The following is a 22,018-nucleotide window of genomic DNA, read 5'->3' as shown; positions in this document are numbered from 1 at the left end:
GAAAGGGTCTAGGGTTGGATTAGGCGGACCGCTAACGCGGGTCCGCCTAATCCAACCCTAAACCCTTTCCCTTGTTATCGAAACGGAACCGTAAATCGAGCCCTAAAAGGGGAAGGGTGAACCCCTTTCCGAGGGGACCGGGTATTCTAAAACGGGACGGGAAAGGGTTTAGGGTTGGATTAGGCGGACCGCTGACGCGGATCCGCCTAATCCAACCCTAAACCCTTTCCCTTGTTATCGGGAATGGGTTATTTAGACGAAACGTACCCATAATATATGTAAAACGAACCTAAGACTATTTCGAAACGTACCTAGTACGTAAAAGGGTTTAAAAGGGGGCGGGTATCCTAAAACGGGACGGGAAAGGGTTTAGGGTTGGATTAGGCGTCCCGCTAACGCGGGTCCGCCTAATCCAACCCTAAACCCTTTCCCTTGTTATCGAAACGGGAACCATAAACTGAGCCCTAAAAGGGGAAGGGTGAAACCCTTTCCGAGGGGACCGGGTATCCTAAAACGGGACAGGAAAGGGTTTAGGGTTGGATTAGGCGGACCACTGACGCGGGTCCGCCTAATCCAACCCTAAACCATTTCCCTTGTTATCGGGAATGAGTTATTTAGACGAAACGTACCCACAATATATGTAAAACGAACCTAAGACTATTTTGAAACGTACCTAGTACGTAAAAGGGATTAAACGGGGGGCGGGTATCCTAAAACGGGACGGGAAAGGGTTTAGGGTTGGATTAGGCGGACCGTTAACGCGGGTCCGCCTAATCCAACCCTAAACCCTTTCCCATGTTATCGGAAATGGGTTATTTAGACAAGACGTACCTACAATATATTTAAAATGAACCTAAGACTATTTCGGAACGTACCTAGTAGCTAAAGACGTATCTAGTGCATAAAATTCTCCTTAAAGTGGAACGAGAAAGGGTTTAGGGTTTTGATTAGGCCGCTCGCTACGGGTAAAATAAAATTTCATATATGTTTTTTTTCGAAGAAGCTCAAAGTTCATGAAGAAAGAAAAAAATGAGACCGCAACCAAACAAGGAATTCCGTCAACATAACTTTGACAAGTTTTTACAAAGCGTACAGGCCGAAAGCGCGCCATTCTAATTGGACATACAAAGGAATCATAATACTAGTTTGGGAATGAAGTCATATATGACACATCTAGAAGGCCAAAACCAAGTCATATTTCAACCAAGTCATAGTTTTAAAACGTTGACATCAAACATATGAACCAGTCATAAATGAGGAGGAAAACTTGGCAACATTAAAGACATCAAAAATTAAAGAAACTATAACAAAGCTTTGACAAATTTCTTCCGTCCATCTCATATGAAGACATGAATTTGTTACTTTAACATTCATCAACCGCAACATTGAAATTCAACCTAATTTGAAGACCTGCATAAAAATCAAATCATAAGAAAAGTGTCTAAATGGGTGCCATAGTGTTATGAGGCTAGGTCAATTAAAATGAGGACTATTAAATATGTACACTCATCAAAATGTTACCGTTACTGTATTCTTGTCCCATTTTAAAAGTTCAAGCATAATATACCGTCGATAAGCAGCCATATCCTAGGGAAAAAAAATAGATTAGCTTCAATTTCATATAGAATGTTACAAAAGATGTAACATTGAATTAATTTAATTCAAACCTTGTAGTGGTTTTTGTTTTTCAATAAAGTCTCATCAGTTGTTACAGCTTCTAAGACCTTAATAACAAACAATCCACAGTCATGCCTGCGCAAAAACATAAAATTAGATCTTATAGTGATGTGAATAAATTTTGCTATGGAAAAAAAAATAATGTAGTCGGAAACTAACAAATTGTCTTGCTGAGGGACAGTGAAATTGACAGTTGTAAACAAGACCATTTGACTAAGGTGTCCATACCCAGGTTGGTTGGCGAGAACATTTGCAACATTGTAGACCTAACATGATAATGGTCTCAAGAGCGCTGCAAGTTAATCTAATAATTTAAAAAGCTGCTAAGTAAGAAAAAACTTACAATCTCTTCCACATATTCATTTCGCTCTCGAAGCTGTGTAGTTGATGCTCTTGGCTTAAGTGAATCTAATATAAAATTTTTCCTTTTCTTTATATCAGAGAGTAAAGCATACCAATGATCACCATCTTTATTACCAATTGTCCAAAACACCTGCAACATAAATTAATGGATGTCACATAACATGTGACACTGAATATATACAATTCATAACCATTGTCCAAACCCGATTACCTTATCAATAGTGCTTCCATTAGCAGGCATATAGTGCATCTTAAGATAGGAGCAGCGAATGCAATTCTTTGTTTCTGAATCAACCTTAACACCGCCATTTTTTGCAGAAAAAGCTATGTTAGATACTACTAACTACTATCAACTTTAACACCCAGCCATTGTAAGACACACTGATTTATCACCTTGACTCACACGGGCAAGTACGAATATTTGGCTTATTCAATGTCCACATCACTCCAACTGCATCAATAACCTACAAATATATATAGTTTGAAAATGTCTAGGTTACACAAAATGTCGAGATAAATGAACCTAGGTCCCTTAAGACTTGAACAAAAGTAAACTATGAATAAATATGAGGAGTCCTTACAGTGTCTATTAACCATTTGCCCGTACCGAAAGTTCTTAATTCTTTTCGAGTGACATTAATCCACTCTGTGTTAACTAGAATCTCAAACAAGTATCTGACAGGTTCAAGTTCAATGTCAGTGTATGTATAAAATTATTGATGTTAATAAAATCAGCAGTAAAAAAATAAAAATATGATAGTAAATTGAGAGCTTACGGTATACTTCTGTGGTTGTTGAAAACTAGATTGAGAAGCTCATCGTCAGTGTATGGAAATGGAGGCTGTGTTCTATTCAATTTTTTCTTACTGAAATGCAAATGAATAAAATGAGCATAAATTAAAAAAAACCTGGTACAACTGTCAAGTATAAAATTAGTATAGGCAACACATTATATATGTATTATTACCTGACACGTGAACAGAGAGCATGGGCATCAAATAGAATTTTGTCTTTGAAGCGATTTTCAGTTAAAGTTACTATTTGGTAGCAAACCCTTGCACCGAAAATTTTGAGCTGCTGCTTCTACAAAATACAACAGAACATCCAATAATTTGGCATTCAAGCTTGGGATTTGGTAGTAAACACTTTATCTACTGGTAAAGTTAATATAACACTTTTAGCAATGAACTTACAGTATGTAGATCACTGGAATTATCTTTTTTATCACCTTTGTAGGTCTCTAATAAGCGGAGCAGGTAAATCCCACTATCAGCTTCATCAGCAACACCAATAACTGATTTAGGAACTTCCTCAAGTGTATGCCCATATGAATTCTCGATAGTAGGCATTTTCTTTCTCAAGTACTTAGTCACATACTTCCTCTGCCAAACAAGATTTAGAAAAACAGTGTTGATTGCCACTTAACATTACTAATTACTGCATACGCATTTGATAACATTGAAACACATACTGCATATTCAATATGATCCGCATAGTCCAAGGAATGCTTCTCCATATGGTGTAAGACTTCTAACTTTTGTTTGGGGAAATTAAAACAAAACACAAATTGCTGCGTGTAGTTGTATGGAACAAAAATCTGAAGATAGAAAAAAAGTCATAACATTTAGCTACAACAAATATCACATGTCAATAATTAACATAGTCATTAATAAAGACTCACAAGAGCCGCTCCTGCAAAATCATCAAAATCTCTTCTAGTCTGAAAACATTTAGAGAAGTCTCTAATTATATGCAAGACGAATAATTTAAATAACATAAGAAATAACAATAAGAAGTAAAAGACTGAAATGACACTTACGGTACACATTCTGAGAGGCATATAGAACCTTGCCAATGATTCACGTGATTTTGATTTTTCACTCTGATTCAACATGTGACACCACATACATGTAACCGTCTCAGACAGTCTCTCATCGGAGAGTATAGTCTTCAAATCTGCCCGAGTAAGTGAATGGATGGCGTTTTCGAAAAGAATTTCACTGCAAGGGTAAATAGAAAATTTAGTAGAAGTGTATGTACAAGATCAAAATAAAGTATCTAACCTGACTAGTTACAAGCTGCATACCTGTCATCAAACGACTCCCCAAAAACATACTCCAATACTTCTTTTTCAGACTGATTCAAGTCCCCCACGACACTAACATTCCTCTGTAGAAAAGGTGATCTAAACACCTCAGCAAGCACTCTACTCCTCTTATGTGGCATAATTTCAGCTGGTGGAAATGCAGGAGACGAAGGAATAACTGGCTCTCGCTCTGGTGATAAGGAAGAGACAGGTGACACACAAAGAGGTGATCCAAGAGGGGGCACTTGTGGTGATCTTTCACATGGAGGTGATTGTGGAGAGTCACCTTGTTGCGACTCTGAACTGAGTAGTTTAAAAGAAGGTGGCGTAATAATAGGAGGTGACGGAAAAGAAGGGGGTGTAAACCTTGGAGGTGGTGTAAACCGTCGTGATGTAGATGCTTGCTTCTCAAAGTTTTGTGGCTCAAGTTCCTGAGACTCCGAGTCCACTAAAATGACAGGAGACATCTTTGAGGTGGCAGGTACACTTAAAGGCTCCTTTCTTACCTCACTTACAGTCTCTTTTGGTACCTCACTTAGAGTCTCCTTTGTTACCTCACTTACAAGCTCCTTGGTTTCACTAACGGGGCGTTTACCCAAAGCAATTTCAAGTTTCACAAGGGCTGCCCATAACTCGTCTTCGCTTGAGAATTTGCACTTAGCAAATTCACTACGTGGATCAGAAGCTAGATCTTCAATCCCTCCGGCCATGTTGCATTCATCAGTGTCATTTTCAATCCCCTTTCCATTTACGAGCTTGCCTTCTAGCTCCATGATTGACTTCATCTTTGCTTGGTTGAGACGATTGATAGCCTTGACCCAATGCTTCTGCCATGGACGCCATCTGACGCACAAGATCACAATCGGGCCGCTCTATTTTAGCTTCGACAGACATCCAAGAATGTATTATAAGCAACAAAGAAACCCGTTTGCGCTTCCGCTAACTTCTTAACAATATAGCTTCCCTTCTTCAGCTTATCTATCGTCTCAGGTGCTTGATCAGAAGGTCCAGCAGGTGGGTCCATGGGCTCTTGGACAGAAGGCCCAACTGTGGTGTGTGATAGGTTGGGATTGCTCTCTCCATCAACAGTAGGCTTTACTATACGAGGTTGAACAACTCCCCTCCCAAACCCTGCCGGATGCTCATCTTTCAGCCTTTTTGAAATAGCATTTTTGGACCATGAAGTCAATGTCGGGAAGACTCGTGGAATCTTGTCATACTTGAATTTAACTCTATCTAGATAGATGAAAACCAGAACCATGACTGGACCTCCAAAATTAGATGTGTCACAATTGGTGTGGTTCCAAGAATCTACACTGTTAATTAGGTGCTTGAGTGTAAACCCACACCAGTTCAAAGATTGAACACAAGAAAGATACTTAAGACACTTCAAAATTCGAAGGCTTGCATGAATACCTTTAACACCCCTTAAAAATGTTGAGACAATAAAAACTATGAAGTTCCTTTTAAAGTCATCTCCACCTTTTTTTTGGGTAATCAACAAATCAAATAGTTCTGATGTCGTTACTTTTGTGTGGCTATCAGTAAACTGCTTCAACCAAGCACGTTTTAGTTTCAAAAACTCCTCATTCGGGTTATTTAAGCTGGCTATTTCTACTTCAGTAGGACCCATGGGAATACCCGTAGCTAGTTGAATATCTTCTTCGGTAATCACAAGTTTTTCATCCATAAGAAATGTTGAACACGTGTTGAAGTTGGAAACCAACCAATAAGATAAATACCCGGGTACCATGTCAGTGTTAAGCAGTAATAGGCCACCAAAACCCATTGACTGGATATCTGACTTTTGTTTATCACTCATATGTTGCTTGATAAATTTTAAAAGCAATTTTGGTGACATTCTGGTCCTCAAAAATACATCAGGAACATCATTTCTGTCTCCCTCCCCAATGGAAATAGCAGTCCGAGCAGGAGATCGTTTGGATGATATTGGAACTAGTGTAGACTTACTTGTACTTGCACGGGCTTTCGAACTGCTCGGCTGTAATTGCTTCAAAGCTGTTCATATATAAAGGAACATGTCACAACGATGATTTCATGTTATGGTAAAGACTGGCTAGCAGAAAATGGAAATGCTAAGAAACTGACCTTCAGGTAGAACCATAATGGAAGCATGATCTCTTTTTCTTTTCCTAGCAGGAGAGCCCTTCGTCTTGCTTGGACTTGGACTAGGATCACTTATCGCCTTTTTCTTCATTTCTGTTGAACCAGGAAAAACCAATTTAGAGGAAACTCTAGCAGCAACTTGTAAGACAGAAACTAAGCTAGCAGGAAATCAAAATCTGCGAATACAAGCATAGATAAATGGAACAAAATTTGTGTATGTAACGAAATTAGAGCATTCACAAATGCAACGAAATTTGAGTATGTACAAGCATAGATAAATGTATCTAGCATGAAAAGGACAAATGAAGCTACCACGGGAAGCACAAACTAAGCTATCATCAAATCAAAATCAGGAAAACGGGTTCAAATCAAAATTTACGAAACCCTAACTTTCGTAATGGAATTGTTTAGTAAACCGGAGTGTTTCGAATACAAATTGGTAACTAAATAAGAAATAAAAGTGTGAATTGAAGCTTACCTTTAATTATAATGGAGCCGTAACTATGGAAGTTGATGAATTGCGGAAGAGACGAAGAGTAAGTAGACGAAAGTTGGAGATGAAATGATACTCTTGGTCAGAGCACGACATGCGACGGTCGTCTGGAAGGTCTGATGGTCGGTGGCAATGGCGGTGGCGGTGGCGGTGGAAAGGGACGAAACTCGGGTGGTATTGAGTGAATAAATGTGTCGGGGGGTGTTGGTGTTACTGTTGTAAGAATTGAGAGGTAATTAAATGAGTGTTTTAATATTGGTTCGCACGGTTCGTACCGTAAGATAGTTCGCACGAGAACCTGATTCTATATATATATATATATATATATATATATATATATATATATATATATATATATATATATAGAGGCAAGATCCGGTGAGTCCACCTATATTTTTGAGTCCCGTGAGTCCACTTATGTATCACACACTATACAAAAGAATATCACGATTTTTTCGGTCCGATAATTTATCTGTACAGTGAAACAATTAAGTGGATATTAATTACTACGGCTCTACACCAATAAATTATTCGAGCATTATTCTTCTCTTATAGAGAAGAAATCAAATACAGTAGCAAAAAATGAGGAAATTTACATCATTTATAGCACCATGGGCTCCCTGCCCCCGAAATGAAATGTTGATTACTTGAATACTTTTGAAAGGTAAGTAATTTTGTGCCCATTCAAACGGCGGGCATACAAGAGCATTCTTTTTCAGCATTGTGAATATGAGGTCATTGAATTATCACTTTGCACAGTTTATAAAATCTCCCTTTGTCGGGGTCAAACGAGCCCAAGTATATGTTACTTCATCGGTTCTTCTGTTCAGTAGGATTCACTACATTACCAATTTAGGTAAGAAAAAGGCATCCCAAAGTCTATGGGTTCTCCTGGCCCTCTAATGGTTTGTATACCCTTCCCACTTACCTTTCTCTGAAAACTTGTGGCATGTAATAATGCAGTGAACCGAAATAAATGGAGGGAACAATATTAAAATTTAATCAAGGAGAAGCTAATCAAATTTAACAAAACAGTTAAAATCGAAAAATGACGTCGTTAAGCAGATTAAGCAGACATGAACTGCAGGATTAGAAGTTACCTGAAGCTTCTTCGACTTATGCTGCAAAGAAAAGGAAAGGCAAAACAAGGACTACAAGAGAATGCACATTTATAGCACCATGCCACCATACCTTCGACTACACTCGATAGGAGAAAGAACTCCAGATGGATATCTAGCGATTCAATCTCTCCTTATTATTTTTGTTGTTGTCATTATCATTGTTGTATCTTTTGTTGTCATTATCATTGTTGTATCTCTGTTCAACGAAAATAATAAGGCATCCTTAGGTTCAGTGGTCTGATACTGTATAGTATAACCTGTGATATTGTTTAGTACAACCAGTGATATTGTTTAGTGTAAGGTGTGATATTGTTTTGTATAACTCGTGATACTCTTTTACTGGACTCACAAACTCAGATACAATATCACATGTTATACTAAACAATATCACAGCTTAGACTTTAAAAAAAAATCATAAAAAAAAAATTCTCATGAAAAAATCGTGATATTTTTGTGTAGAGCGTGTGATACATAAGTAGACTCACGGGACTCAAAAAGATAGGGTGGACTCATGTGATCCTAATTCATATATATATATATATATATATATATATATATATATATATATATATATATATATATATATATATATATATATATATATATATAGACACACACACACACTATGTACTATGTACTATGTACTATCCCGTGCTTCACACGGTTTGTATATTTTGTTATTTTAATTTTAATAAAAAATATATTTATGTATAATGATATTTAATATTTTACCTATAAATAAAACAGATTGAGTTATTTTAAATATTGTTTTTTGAGGTTATTATAATATTTGAAATACAACATATAAAATCGTTATTATAATATTTAATATGTTTTCCGCTTGTTCACATTTGTTCTAAGTCTAACACAATTGTACTTATAAATCGTTATTTTTATTGTGATTATTCAAATGCACTTGTTATCAAAGTATACTTATATACTCGTTTTCTCTTTTTGGTTGTTCAATTTTCTCTCATGCATAAAATAAATATATTATATTTTTTAAAAACGTGGCTTATCTTATTATATAGAAGTATCAATAAAATAAGATAATATTTTAATTATGAGCAAAGGTTGTCTTCCTTAAAGTATGACCTCTTAATAATAGCTCCATTTTCAATTTTATACTTGATATATTTGTTGCTAATTTGCTATTTCTGAAATAAACGAAAAATCATGGTGATTGAAGCAAGATAATATGAAGACGGTAGTGGTACTCACATTTATTATATATAAGAAATTGTCCTCACTCAATCTATTATACTGTTTTTTTAGAGTATGCTCCATAGCTTTTACGGCACAAAATTATTACTCTCTGAAATTGAATTAAAACAAAATCATAACTGAAATTTAGATTAAAAAGAGACAAATGAAATGTTGCTATGAAACGAAAAAGGACATTGAATTAAATTTATTTTCTTTGTATGGAGAAACTTCCGTCGCAATTTGCTCCTTGGAAAAAACCTTTCAACACTTGTGAAGCATGTCTATTATTCGAGTTTAAAGTAGATCTCTTAGGACTTGTTTGGTTGCTCATCAAAAACACATGAATTGCAATTCATGGGAAGTGTAAAAATAGCTTGTTGTTTGGTTGCCCCAATTCACATGAATTGGAACTTCCTAGGAACTCTAATTCCTCCATAATGGAGGAAGTTGCTTACCTAGGCCCCCCTAGGTAAGTGGAAGTTCCTATGGAATTGGAGTTCCCACATGCAACCAAACAATTTTTCCAAATTCACATGAAATAGAATACCCTCTAGCATGTAAAAGACCCGTTTTTTTGATGAGATTCATTAAGCATGTCTGGCCACCTAATTAATTTGAACCAATCAAGTGCGGAATGCAACGTAGAGGTATGATCGATTATCATTCGATAGAAAGATAAATAATGGAAAGCATTTGTATTTTATTTTGATTTTGATATTTTTGTAGGTAAAATTTTGAAAGATATGTATTTTAAATGTAAGATGCATATGCATATGATGAGGAAATGAACACTACTTCATATATTTGTGTATAGGTAGGTTGATAGATACATGCATGTGTATTATATTTATCAGATTCATTCATATGTATCTAAACAATGAACTTACATACTTTTTTAAGAGCACTGAAATTTGTTTCTTCTAGGTATAGGTGTTTGTATACTTTGACTAACTGTTTGTGCACATAATTAGCATAATATTCAACAAATTTATATACAATGCATCTTTGTACAAATATTTAAGATAGTATTTTTTTATGTTTTATTTTTTCTAATGCCACATGTGAAATCTACACCTTCTCAACCCAATTTAGAATCAAATAACTCTTACGAATATATTCAAATTGTCTCCTCGATCGATATAATGGTCTAGTTTTATAATTTTCTCAAAATATTTTTTTTCTTGAACGTAAAATGTTGTCAGATACTCACTTGAAGCACCAATACATATAAAAAAAAATCAATTAATATAAAGAAAATTATACTCAATCGAAAGCACTTTTCACAACAAACGTAATGATTTATATTTCAGAACTTTTATCAAAATATATTTTTTAATAAATTTAGAATAAAATAACTGTATTTATGCAATGTAATTAATAAATACTATAACATTTATTAAATTATAATTAATATTTTGCTAAGATTTATACAGTATTTATTATGTACATACTTAATGATTAGTTGCAATAAATGATTGTAATTAAGGTTAAAACGTCACATAGCGCATCCACAACGTTTCAACCCAATATATATATATATATATATATATATATATATATATATATATATATATATATATATATAGAAATGAGATCAAGTGAGTCCCTTAGAATAGGCGAGTCCCATGAGTCCTAATATAAGCCATTGGATCTAAAAAAATGAATGGCTAAGATTAAAGTCAAATAAAATACTTGCATATAAAAGACTACAAACCCTAATCTCACCTCACATTTTCTCATTTCACCAAACTCACTTCTCTCTCTTCCTCCCATCTCTCTCTAACTAACACCTCCACCCTCTAACTCCCTCCTCTCCGTCCTCCACTGTCTCCCTCGCCACCACCCGCCGCCTTCCTCCTCTCTTCTTCTGTCTCCCTCGCCACGCTGCCTCAAACCCGTCTTTTTTTTTTTTCCTGATTTGAGAAAGTTGTTATTGGTGGTCGTAGATGCGGTGGATATTGGTGTTTCTCGCTGCCTACCATGCCGCCTCTCTCCCTCCTTTTTTTTTTTTTTTTCAGATTTGGTTGGTGTTGTTGTCGGTGGCGAAAGGGGATGTTGGTGTTGCTATTGTTGGCGTGAATATGGTGGTTGTTGGTAAGGGCAGTGGCGGCGCGGAGGTGTTTCTGCCGCCTTTTCATTTCTCTTTTTTTTTCATTCAGATCTAAGTGATTGTGGTGGTGGTTTGGGTTGTGGTGTTGCTGTCATTGTGGCGTGGCAGTGGCGTCATGGGTGTGTGTTCACTGTGGCGCGTTGGTTTTTTTTTTTCAGTTCTATGATTTTTTTTTTTTGCCGTTGGTGGGTGTTCACGGTGGCGTGATGGTGATGGCGGCGCTAAGTTGGTATTGGCGATGATGCTGTTGTTAGTGTTGGTGAGGCGCCAAGAGGGTTGGTGGCGGGGGTCATGGTTGTGCAAAAGGTGGTTGGATTAAAGTTACAGCTATGTCGAACTAAAGTTTCATTATAACATATGAGATGGACTAAAATTTCACACGACCATGGACTAGGACTAAAGTTACACATGACTTGACTAAAATTACACTCCCAAGAGAATAAAGTTTCAAAAACCGTTTAAATTACATGAAATTCAAATTAGTATAAAGTTACAATCCTTAAAAAAAAAGTTTCAAAAATTATGATTAAAGTTACAATCGTAAAACATTAAAGTTACTTTCATAAAATGACAATATTAAATAAAATTTATAAATCAGTAAAGTTAATTAAATTCAAATTTTTAGCTTTAAAGTTTCAATTTTTAGCATTAAAGTTTCACTCATATAACATATTAAAGTTATATTTAAAAATCAGTAAAATTAAATAAATTCAAATTTTTATATTAAAATTGTTGAAAAAAAATTAAAGTTTCAATTTTTAGCATTAAAGTTTCACTCGTCTAACATTAAAGTTATATTTAAAAATCAGTAAAATTAAATAAATTCAAATTTTTATATTAAAAATTGTTTAAAAAAATTAAAGTTTCAATTTTTAGCATTAAAGTTTCACTCGTATAACATTAAAGTTATATTTAAAAATCAGTAAAATTAAATAAATTCAAATTTTTATATTAAAAATTGTTTAAAAAAATTAAAGTTTCAATTTTTAGCATTAAAGTTTCACTCGTAAAATACTAAAGTTATACTCAAAAATCGCTTTTACATATTTAAAATAAAATTTTGTAACGTAAATTTAAATTTTTATTTATAGAATAACCTTAAATATTAAAGTTATAATTGTAAAGAATTAAAGTTACACTCATAAATCAAAGTTTTATTTATAAAACATTAAAGTTTTCATCTTATAATTTTAAAATCTCAACCATTCATCTTAGTAGATCAATGGCTAGGATTAGGACTTAGTGGACTCACCATTTTAGGTGGACTCATTTGAACTCCTCTCTCTCTCTCTCTCTCTCTCTCTCTCTCTCTATATATATATATATATATATATATATATATATATATATATATATATATATATATATATATATATATATATATATATATATATATATATATATATATATATATATATATATATATATATATATAGAAGAAGGATCAAGTGAGTCCACCCAAATTCATTGAGTCCATAAGTCCTCTTATGGGTCATTGAAAAGATAGGATGGAGGGTTGAGATTGAAGGGGAAAAGGGAGGGATTAATGCTAAATGGAGGGGATTGAAGCTAATTAATCACTTTCCCTCACTACCTTCACTAATCAACCACTAATTTTACTATATATCATTTATTTTTCACTCACTTCTCTCTCATCTCACACAATTACATTTCTCTCTTCTCTCTAAAAACCCAAAAAATTCAAAACCAATAAAAAAAATTTCCCCCTCATTCTCCTCTTATCCTCATCAGTCATCACCATACACCACCGTCATACTACCCACCACACAGACACCCGCCGCCATCACGACGCACCACCCACCACTCACACACCCGCCACCATCACCACGACTCACCTCTCCTGCCGGCGACCACAACACCACGCAGCCTTACGCCACCATCTCCCACGACCACCACCACCACCTCCCATCATACCAGATCTACCACCACCAACCGCCCAGCCCACAACTCCACCATCCCCGTATCCCCTCGACACCACTCAACACCACCACCACATCACCTCGACTCACGGTCCTCCCCACCCCAACACCAACACCCGCACCACCTTCTGTCACGCCCCACCACCACAACGAAAACAACACACCACCAGCCGACCACCCATACCCACCATTCTCACAACCCGACCACCCATACCCACCATTCTCACAACCTCTCTTTTTTTTTTTTTTACACTGGTCGCCACTAACCACGCACCATCACGCCGCCTTCACGCCGCCCTCGTGTCGCCTCCCTCCTTTTCTTTTTTTCAGATCTGTGTTTTCTGTTGTTTTTCCTTGAGTTTGTGTTTTGTGTGTGATGTCCTTTTATGTTGTGTTTGTTGTCGTTGTTTTTTTGTTTTTGTTTTTTTTTTCAACAATAAAGTGTTATGTTTATTATTATTGTTATTATTATTAGATTTAATGTTATATTTTTGTTAGATGTTTTTATTCAATCTCTCTTTATTAGATCTAGTGTTGTTGATGTTGTTTTATCATGATTTTTATTCTAGATCTAATAAATATATTTATTATACTCATATTTTTTTACATTTACACTCATATTTCTTTACATTTACACTCATATGTCTTTACAATTACACTCGTATTTCTTTACATTTACACTCATAATTTTTACATTTACACTTGTATTTCCTAACATTTACACTCGTTTTTATTTAAATTTACACTTGTATCTCCTCACATTTACACTCGTATTTCTCTTAAATTTACACTTGTATCTCCTCACATTTACACTCGTATTTCTTTAAATTTACACTCATATTTCTTAACATTTACAGTCGTATTTCTTAACATTTACACTCGTATTTCTTTACATTTACACTTGTATTTCTTTACATTTACACTCGTTAAAATTATATAAATTTGCACTCATATTTTTTGTGGATATGAGTTGGTGGGGAAGGACGATGATGGTGGCGTTTTTTGGTAGTCGGACTAAAGTTTTACTCGTAAAAGACAAAGTTGATGGTGGCGTTTTTTGGTAGTCGGACTAAAGTTTTACTCGTAAAGGACAAAGTTACACTAATAAAGGACCAAATTCACACTCAAAGGACAAAATTTACACTCTAAAACCTTCAAATTGACTAAAAAATTAAATTTACACTCTTAAAATGTTACATTTACACTCTTAAAACATCAAATTTACACTTGTAAAATGTTAAAATTATATAAATTCAAAATTTCCGTCACAAAAAATCAAATTTACACTCTTAAAATGTTACATTTACACTCGTAAAACACCACATTTACACTTGTATAATAAATTCAAAATTTCCGTCACAAAAAATCAAATTTACACTCTTAAAATGTTACATTTACACTCGTAAAACATCACATTTACACTTGTAAAATGTTAAAATTATATAAATTCAAAATTTCCGTCACAAAAAATCAAATTTACACTCTTAAAATGTTACATTTACACTCGTAAAACATCACATTTACACTTGTAAAATGTTAAAATTATATAATTTCAAAATTTCCGTCACAAAAAACAAATTTACACTCTTAAAATGTTACATTTACACTCGTAAAACATCACAATTTTTTTTTCGTGAAAGCTGTGATATTGTTTAGTATAACGTGTGATATTGTTTAGCATGAGTCCATAAAACAATATCACGAAATTTTTTTTCTAAAATTTTTTTTTTCGAAATTTTTTTTTTTCAAATTTTTTTTTTCAATTTTTTTTTATTTTTCGAATTTTTTTTTCCGGAAATTTTTTTTTTCCGAATTTTTTTTTCTCGGGAATATTTTTTTCGAATTTTTTTTTCGTGTAAGCTGTGATATTGTTTAGTATAACGTGTGATATTGTTTAGCATAACTTGTGATATTGTATTACAAAACAATATCAAGGAATTTTTTTTTTCAAAATTTTTTTTTTCGGAAATTTTTTTAAACAATCTTTTTTTTCGTGAAAGCTGTGATATTGTTTAGTATAACGTGTGATATTGTTTAGCATAACGTGTGATATTGTATTACAAAACAATATCACGATTTTTTTTTTCAAAAAGTTTTTTTTTTCTAGCTGTGATATTGTTTAGTATAACGTGTAATACTGTAAGCTGTGATATTATTTAATATAACGTGTGATATTATATCATGGACTCACGGACTCAAAAAGATAGGGTGGACTCATGTGATCCTAATTCTATATATTTTCGAAAAAAAAATTTGAAAAAAAAAATTTTCGAAACAAAAAAATTTTAGAAAAAAAATTTCGTGATATTGTTTTGTATAGTGCGTGATATTGTTTTATGGACTCATGCTAAACAATATCACACGTTATACTAAACAATATCACAGCTTTCACGAAAAAAAAATTGTTTAAAAAAATTTCCGAAAAAAAAAATTTCGTGATATTGTTTTGTAATATAATATCACAAGTTATGCTAAACAATATCACACGTTATACTAAACAATATCACAGCTTACACGGAAAAAAAAAAATTCGAAAAAAATATTCCCAAAAAAAAATTTTCGGGGAAAAAAATTTCTGAAAAAAAAAATTTCGAAAAAAAACAATTTTGAAAAAAAAAAATTTCGAAAAAAAACAATCTTGAAAAAAAAAAAATTTCGAAAAAAAAAATTTGAAAAAAAAATTTTTTGGAAAAAAAAATTTTTAAAAAAAATTTCGTGATATTGTTTTGTATAGTGCGTGATATTGTTTTATGGACTCATGCTAAACAATATCACACGTTATACTAAACAATATCACAGCTTTCACGAAAAAAAATTGTTTAAAAAAATTTCCGAAAAAAAAATTTCGTGATATTGTTTTGTAATACAATATCACAAGTTATGCTAAACAATATCACAGCTTACACGAAAAAAAAAATTCGAAAAAAATATTCCCGAAAAAAAAAATTTCGGAAAAAAAAAAATTTCGAAAAAAAAAAATTTTGAAAAAAAAAATTTGAAAAAAAAAAATTTTCGAAAAAAAAAAAATTTTTAAAAAAAATTTTGTGATATTGTTTTGTATAGTGCGTGATATTGTTTTATGGACTCATGGACTCAAATATTTAGGTGGACTCACCGGATCCTACCTATATATATATAGAAGAAGGATCAAGTGAGTCCATCCTTTTTCATTGAGTCCATAAGTCCTCTTTAGGACCTTTAAAAAGATAGGATGGAGGGTTGAGATTGAAAGGGAAAAAGGGAGGATTAGTGCTAAAATTAGGGATCAATCCTAATTAATCACTTTCTTCTTTTTCCACTCATTTCTCTCTCATCTCACAATTATCCTCCCCCTCATCTCTCTAAAAACCAAAAAAACTCAATTCCTCTAAAAAATCCAACAAAATTCAAAAACCAAATTTCCCATACACTAATTAATGCTTTCTCTTATAATTTCATTTACCTCTCATTTTTATTTCATTCTCAAACCAAATCAAAAATTTTATTTCCACATAAAATGAAAGCCACTTCATAAAAAGCTCCGTAAATCTTCATTCGGACTCCGATTAGGGCGAAATAAAAGCCCAAATTTATTATTTTTTTGAGCCCGTCGTAATGGTGATATTTTTATATACCATTGAGTTTTCAAAATACTCAGTATTGATCGATTGTGCTTGAAATATAAGGGTTAGTGTTTGTTTCTTATTAATTTTTGTTGAATTTTGTTGAAATCGTTGCTTAGGTATTTAAAATGGTTTGATAATTTTAAATATAATGATTTGTATGATTATTTTTTTGATGAATTATATCTAAATTTTTTAATTATTAATTGTAATTTTTTTATGAAGATGGAGATGATGATGATAAGTCGTTTGCGATATTGATTGATGATGAAGATGTTGATATGTCTTTGGTGTTATAGATTGATCGGTTGTGCTTGGAATATAATGGTTTGTGTTTGTTTCTTATTAATTTTTGTTGGATTTTGTTGAAATCGTTGCTTAGGTATTTAAAATGGCTTGATAATTTTAAATATAGTGATTTGTATGATTGTTTTTTTTGATGAATTATATCCATATTTTTTAATTATTAAGTGTAGTTTTTTTATGAAGATGGAGATGATGATGATGATGATGATGATGATGATAAGTCGTTGGCGATATTGATTGATGATGAAGATGTTGATATGTCTTTGGTGTTATAGATTGACGATGAAGATGTGAGATTTAGATTGATTGATTTAGATTGATGATTGTTGATGAATGTTATAACTTCAATTATATAGTGTGTAACTTTATTCTTGTAAGAGTGTAACTTCAAGTAGTGTGTAACTTCAGTTGTATATCATGTAACTTCAGTTTTGTAAGGGTGTAACTTTAGTACTTTACGAGTGTAACTTTAATCTTGTAAAGTCATTTTGTATATACAAGTTTGAATATTACTAATTTGAATGTTTGTAATTTTAGCACAAGTTATGTAACTTTAGTGCTTAATGAGTGTAACTTTAGTGCTTTATGAGTATAACTTTAATTTTTCACGAGTGTAACTTTAATCTTTTAGGGTCATTTTGTATATAAAATTTTTGAATTTTTGAATTTGAATTTTTGTAATTTTAGCACAAGTTTATGTAACTTTATTGATTTACGAGTGTAACTTTAGTGTTTTGCGAGTGTAACTTTTATCCTTGACGTGTGTAACTTTAGTCCTTTGGTCATTTTGTATATGAAAAATTTGAATTTGTATAACTTTATCACATGTCTATCTAATTTGAATTGTTGAAGGTGTAACTTTAATATGTGGCGTGTATAACTTTAACAAAGCAAGTGTGTAACTTTAGTTCGTTCCACCACCCTCGCCTCTTCATTCGGAATCCAATTAATTATATGAGTAAATTAATTAATTAAGTTCAATTAAAAATAGTGTAACTTCAAGTGGGCATGGTGTAATTTCAAGCAAATGAGATAATTTCAAGCAAATATGGTGTAACTTCCGAGTAATTAGCCGTACTCAAAATTTTGAAAACTCAATGGGATTCAAAAATATTACCATTGCGTCGCGCTCGAAAAAATAACAAATATAGGATTTTGTTTTGCCTTAATCGGAGTCTGTATGAAGATTTACGGAGTCTTTTACGAACCCGCTTTTATTTTACACGGGTATGAAATTTCGTTATAATATTTTGATAATTGAAGTATAGATTATGGTATATTAATTTAATAAATTAGTTGATAGGAAAGAGAAAGTAATTGATTAGAAAAATTGGTAATTGAAATTATGGGAGACAAAGCATTAATTGCATGTTGGGTGAGTGTTTTTTTTTTTTGTTTTAATCTCAACCATTCATCTTGTAAGATCAAATGGTAGAGATGTGGACTTATGGACTCAACCAAATTTGTGGACTCGTCAGAACCACCATCCCCAACCACCATCTCTGACGCCTGCCACCTCGACGCAACTCTGGCGCCGACAACCAAATCCTTCTGAACTCCACCCTGAAACTCCCCTCCCCTCTCCTATATTATTAATTTATCTTTCTCAGATCCCAACCATCAGCTAATGTCGGCCGGCAACGAAGCTCCGGCAACCACCGTTGTCAACACATTCCAAACCTTTTGTCCGTCATACAACGTTTGTACTATCACCGTGCGCCCTACATTAATTCCATCAATTAAGCCGACGATTGTGTGTGGTCCATATCTAACTAAATTTTTAAAAATTGGTGATTTTAATCCAGATCAATTACAAATGAAGTTGATTTTTGAAAATATAATCGTATTATTTGCCTAGTCGGGGACACTGGTCTCGTGGAGAGAAAAGGTGATGTCGCCGGAACTATTTGAGGTGGTCCATGTAGTTAGGGAGTCGTGTATGATGGTCGTTTGCAAGGAAAAGAGAAACGAGCAAGGAGAATAAGCAACGAGGAAGGTTCGTCGGAGTAAGTTGATGTGGGGTTGGTGGTGGTCGTGGGCATTGACGGAGATGTGGGGTTAGTGGTGGTGGTCTGGTGGTGTCGTATTACAGGAGGTAGTTAATGTGTCCCGTGGTTGTAAGACATGGCAGTATGGTGGCGGTGGTTGTTGCGGAGTGGTGGTGTTGGCGGCGGAGTGGTGGTGGGCGGTGGTACTTGGTAGATGGTGATTGGGTGGTAGATAAATAAAATAGCATACTAGGTACATTTTTTAATACATCTAGATACATTTGTTAATACCTCTAGATACAAATGTATCTAGCATAATTTGTACGGTTTGCACCGTAACTCATTTCGCACGGGATCTCGACCCTATCTATTATTATGAGTTCTTATGAGTCCTCCATTTTTTTGAGTCCCTAAGTCCTTTTCTAGGCTATTGGATGAAGCAATGTGGATGGTTGAGATAGAAGATTAAGAACACTTATCACTAATCAATTACCTAGAACTAGCCCGCAAAGGTGGAGTCTAGTAGTTAAAACTTGGGTGAAATTCTCAGGAAACCCAGGTTTAAGCCTCGCCAATAGCAAAATCTTGTGGATCATTCTTGGCCCGAGTTCATGCCTAATAGACTTCGAGTCTATTGCCCTCGGGTGGCTTACCTGATATTCATGGTTTGCAGGCTATCACGTACACCTAAGGGTTTACTTTGTGTGCACCAAAGGTAGCGGCTGTGGGTTCCCTCGTCACCAAGAAAAAAAAATTACCTATGAACTAATTAATTGTCTTTCTCTCTCTAGCTCCTAATTAATAACTTTGAGTTTCAGATATTTATGAGTGTAACGCTAATGTTGAACGAATTTTATGAGCATAACTACTGATGCGAATGGCGGGACAGTTAATAAACGACCACGCATCATAAAATTCAAGACAAGTTTATGAATAATTGAGTAGCTGTGAAAGAGCTTTTGGATCCCAAAATTCATGAAGTATGCATGATCCTAATTTAATTTTACGTAGAAAAAATAAGTTGACAACATAGATTACAATGCAAGGCAAATAATAAATTATCTTGAATTCCCGCAAAGGAGCTTCCACACGACAGACGCCGTGGGCTTCAATTCCGTTGCCCCTAGTTTTGCGTGCTTGCTCTTATTTGTCAACTCGTAACTTAATTATCCGTCTTATTTATTTTGGGCTTATTTGGACTGAATTTATTCGTGATTCCCGCTGAAATTTATTAGAATTTTTACCCCCCCTCTACACGCATCAACTACTAAGTGGATCGACTTCGACTTAACCACTTACTAGTTGTTTGTTGAGAATATAAATGTGTTTGATTGAGTGAGCCACTTAGGACCCAAAACAAACGTCCTGATGCTCAGCTCGAGCGGGCCGCTACTCAGCTTGTCTATTTGAGCTCGGATTGTAAAACGGACGTCATTTCCTCACCTGGACTTCTATTAGAGTGATTCAAAAGCCTATAACACTTGATTTTTTTGACGCCGTTCCATCTAGCATAGTTTCAGAGCCATAAAAGCAATTCTTTGTTTGGTTCTAAGCAATTTCCTCTTATAATGGCTCCCTTCTCGTCATCCTTGCCCAACAACTTGTGGGGATAGATTTTTGGGTCGTGGGGATGGTCTTTCATTGCCCTAAAACTTGCTTTATTGAGCTACGGCCTTTAGCCTTGGTCTCCTCTTCGATGCTTGGTTGTTGGATAGAATCAATTTAGCTCCGATTTACTCCGTTTAGGCAAGGTTAGTGCTCCTCTCCTACCAAGGACACCAATTCTCATAGAATATGCATAGTAGGAAGCTAAATATAAGAAACGACCCTAATAAACAGAGAAGAGGCTAGTTAGGGGACTAAATGTGCGTAAATACGAGTCACATCAAATATCCCCAAACCAAACCTTTGCTTGTCCCGAGTAAAGAGGTGACTAAAACTATGACCTTTATTTATACTAATCTAATAATATAGACGATGTGAGACAATTAGCGGGTCTCACTCCGCCCCTTCAACTCAAAACAAGACATCTATGAGGTAAGTTGCCTTCTTGCAAGGCAAGGTGGGGCTTGCCAAAACTTTGATGCACCCTACATTAAGTACATAAACAAATCAAAGGATGCATCTTTAAAAGAATAGCCACTTTCCTCATTTAAGTGGCAGAAATCAACTAAAAGGGAAGGAATTTAAGGGTACATATTCCATTATAGACATTAGTTCTCCAAGCCACTAAGTCCAAGAGGATACAACAAGTCACTTCCAAGTGGTGTCAAACTAGGCTACTTTTGTCCACAATAGCTAGATGCTTTCGTCAAGGGGGATCGGATGGGGTGGAAGGATATCCTTATGATGTTAGTGGCATATGACATGACAAATCTTGGATTCTCTACAAGTATAAAGGCCAAGGATCGTCCCAAGCTCAACAAGGTGGCATAACAAAATGGTTTTTGGGAATGAAGTGCTCAAGTCAATTAAACAAAAGTAGTGGATTTGACTAGCATTCCAAATTTGGCCCCAATTCAACTTTCGCATTTCACATTGCAAAACTTTAATATGGGGTTTGTCCCTCGCTTGCTAATGTCCTTTGCTTTCGCCAATCGCTTATTAGGCAACCGGTAAACCTCTAAACAATAGCTTTTTAGGGTGATAATCACTATGTCTTTGGGCAGTTGAATTCACAACCATGTGGGGGCCCAATTCAATGGATCCCTCACCAAAGCACATTGAAGTTGTACGCCTCCATCAAGTTTCTCGGCAATTTAATAATTCAAAACATTTGAGGTTTCTTTGGCAATTAACACGATTCCACATCACAAAACTTTTGAAATGAGAATTTCACACTTATTAATGAAAGGTATTTTTGGGTTGCCAAACCACCAAGTTAATCAAGGTCCCCTAGATAAGTGGATCAAGTCCATATCACATCATAAGGTTGGATGGGTGACTCACATGCAAACCCTTGACTAGACTTTAGACCATAGGACAAAAGATACTAGTAT

Source organism: Silene latifolia, chromosome Y (genome assembly GCF_048544455.1).
Source record: "Silene latifolia isolate original U9 population chromosome Y, ASM4854445v1, whole genome shotgun sequence".
Classification (NCBI taxonomy): domain Eukaryota; kingdom Viridiplantae; phylum Streptophyta; class Magnoliopsida; order Caryophyllales; family Caryophyllaceae; genus Silene; species Silene latifolia.
The sequence above is the reverse complement of the archived record's forward strand: the minus strand, read 5'-3'. Positions refer to the sequence as shown.